General features: G+C 38.2%; 1 pseudogene; it reads left to right on the top strand.

Moving 5' to 3' along the window:
• The first annotated feature begins 2558 nt into the window (after positions 1-2558).
• On the top strand, positions 2559-2909 carry LOC126076704 (60S acidic ribosomal protein P1-like; annotated as a pseudogene).
• The last annotated feature ends 302 nt before the right edge of the window (positions 2910-3211 follow it).

The following is a 3211-nucleotide window of genomic DNA, read 5'->3' as shown; positions in this document are numbered from 1 at the left end:
TCTCTAGAAATGATGAGTTGCTTCTTGACCTAGGAGAAGTCAGGGCTCATGGATTCGCATATGATCTCTCACATCTCCATGACACCATTCTGATAAAATGGAGAGACTATAACAACCAGGAGATTCTTGAGCCTGGCTTAAAAGTCACCTTCATTCTCCCTGAAAAATGAACTGTCAATGGAGAGGCAACCACCAAGAGAAATAATGATAGATGCCTTACAATACAAATGTTACACTTTAAATAATTTGAAATGTTGTGAAAGAGGACAAACAAGAATTCTCTGAGGCAAATTGGGAAATGGCCCTAAACATGTCCTTAAGCTCAATGGATCTGTGAAGAAAAGTGGATTGGGTCATCCCTATAAGGGAGACAGGATATCTTGGCTAGGCTAGGTGAACAGAGGCTATTTAGGGTAGCGTTAGAAAGAGTTAAAAAGTTATAAAGAGTTTTTCCCATCACTATGGGGGAGTGCCTGGAAAACTATTTAATACCTTAAATGTTTGCCAACTTATTTGAGTAATGCAAAATTGTATACCTCACTCTATAACTCAAGTACTGAAATTATTAAACATTAATTTTTCTTTTAAATGGTATACTATGCACTACAATCGACAGAAAGGGGCAAGGGGCAAGTGTTAAAGCAAATAAAAATAGATGAACACAATGAAAGCAGAAGCATAATATCAGAGAATTAGAGATGACTCTGGCTGGGGAAGCCTTCCGATGGTCAGCATGCTAAGGATGTTTTCATTGATCATAGACTCTGCTGCTGATTTGGGATGCATCGCTTAGACCAATTAAATATGAAGATATGTTCCTCTTTTCTGTCCTAATTTGTTTTGCCATCATGTGTTATAGTTATTTGGATAGATCAACCAATCAGTCAATTAAAATGATTTTCTGAGCACTTCATTTTCTTACCTATAGTCTTCTGTCTTTGCTAAATGCAATAATTAGATAGAGTATAGAGAGAGAGATAGGAGCCTTCCAGTCGACTCCAATGCATGATGACCTTACGTACAACAGGACGAAATTTTGCTCAGTCCTGTATCATCCTCAGAGTCATCAGCATGTTTAAGTCCATCTCTGCAGCTATGGTACCAATCCATCTCACCTGGTGTCTTCCTCACCCTCATTGGTCCTCTACTTCACCAAAAAGGATGTTTTCCTTTAGTGATCGCTCTCTCTAGATGATGGGTCCAAAGCAAGCAAGTGAGACAAATCTTCTGTTGGCTAATTTTTGGAAGTAAATCACCAGGCCTTTCTTCCTATTCTTAGCCTGGAAATGCAGTAACTACCTGTCTTAAAGTGTTTATTATAAAATTCAAGGAATTGAATGACAATGAGTTCCTTTAGTGCCCAAATTGCAGTCTCTCAATACCATTTTCTATGAAAAGGGTCTAGGGCTCTTTGGAGAAATAGTTGCTTCCAGGTCTGAGAAAGGAAATGTGTAAGGTAAGTCAAGATCATCTTGTTATATAACAGAATGCAAAAAAGTCAACAAAGCCTACGAGGATTATGTCAAAAGAGCTCAGGGGCAAACTTGCATAGACCTTCATTGACCTAAGAGCATCACCTGAACATTATTAAGTACAGTAACAACCATATATTAAAACATAGAAAAAATGTTTAAATCTATGAATTCATAATGATAATCAAAAGCAAACAAAACTTTATTTGTTCACCTTTAAAAAATGTTAGAAAACCAAACACATTGAAAATACAAGGAAAGCATCAGAAGTTTATCCTCCCTTTTCTAAATACAGGTGGTCCCCGAGTTACAGTGGGGTTCTGTTCTGAAGACTACTCCAAAGTCAGTTCCAATATAAGTAGAAATAAGTAGAATTCCCCCCTCTTTTTTTTTTTTCACCTTTCCTTATGACTGCCTTTTATTATTATTGGTATTTTTATAAACCCAATCTTTATTTGTGTTTGGGGGTTGGACACATTACACCTAGAATGATAACATCAGCCAATCATGTGCTGCAACACTGTATGTAGTATATATTACTACAGATAAGATACATAAAATAAAAATAAAAAAAAAGATGGTTGTAAGTGAGGGTCGCATAACTCCAGTAAGTTGGACACTACTTGTAAACTACAGTCCAGCTGACAAAAGTGTTGATATGGAGGCGTTTCTCCTTTTAGAACTATTGTAGTTAACAAAAGAAGAAGGAAGGTTAAAATGAGAATATCATCTTTATCAACCAAATGAAATAAAGGATCTAGGCAATGATCATTAATGACTGATAATATCATAAAAGGCAAGAGGAGACATTATATGCCTCCTGGTGGAAATATGCACCACCACCTAGAAAGTAGCCTGCCCACAAACTCCTGAAATGAATCTGAATCAATCCTTTGGACCTGACTACCAAATCACAAGAAATATGGAAGGCAGTCATGCTAAAAACAGTGCTGGTGCCCTTTCCTCTGTGACTGCTGAGGTGCTCGGTTCTTCCGAGGAAGCTAAGGCCATGCTGGGGTGAGGTCCTCACTTCATCTGGTGACTAGCATGATGCAGGCAGCCACCATTCTATCACGTGCTTGCACCATGGCCTCTGTCTGGGAACTCGCCTGCATCTACAGGTCTTCATCCTGTAGTGGCTGTCATCTTGCAGGTGATGGTCATGAAGGAGAAGATCAACGCGCTCATTAAAGATCTGGTGTAAATGTGGAACCTTTCTGGGCTGGCTGGTTTGCAAATGCCCTGGTCAACGTGAACATGAGAAGTCTCATCTGCAAAGGAGGGGCTGGTGGACCTCTGGCCACAAGGAGCACTGCACTAGTGGGAGGACCTGTCCTCTCCAGCCCTGCTGTATCAGCTGAGGAGAAGAAAGTGGAAGCAAAGAATGAAGAATGTAAGGCATCTCCTGATGACATGGACCTTGGTCTTTTTGACTAAACTCTTTTAATAAAATGTTCAATAAAAACTTGAATGTTTAAAAAAACAAAGCAAGCAAACAAAAGACACTGCTAGGTTGCTATCAGCAAATTCCAGAATGTGAGAAACTACTGAAAAATAATCCAATTCACCCTCCCACCCCACCAAAAAATTAAGAAAAATGTAAAGAGATGAAATTGTAAACCCTACCTTAGAAGACATTTTAATAAATCATGAAAGACAGCCATTATTTTGGTTCACATTAAAAAAAAAATGTAAACTTACAAAAAAATGATTAAACAATTGGGAAAATTTTGATATTG

The sequence above is a fragment of the Elephas maximus genome, chromosome 5, assembly GCF_024166365.1.
Source record: "Elephas maximus indicus isolate mEleMax1 chromosome 5, mEleMax1 primary haplotype, whole genome shotgun sequence".
NCBI classification, from domain to species: domain Eukaryota; kingdom Metazoa; phylum Chordata; class Mammalia; order Proboscidea; family Elephantidae; genus Elephas; species Elephas maximus.
This window is presented reverse-complemented; position numbering and strand designations above follow the sequence as displayed.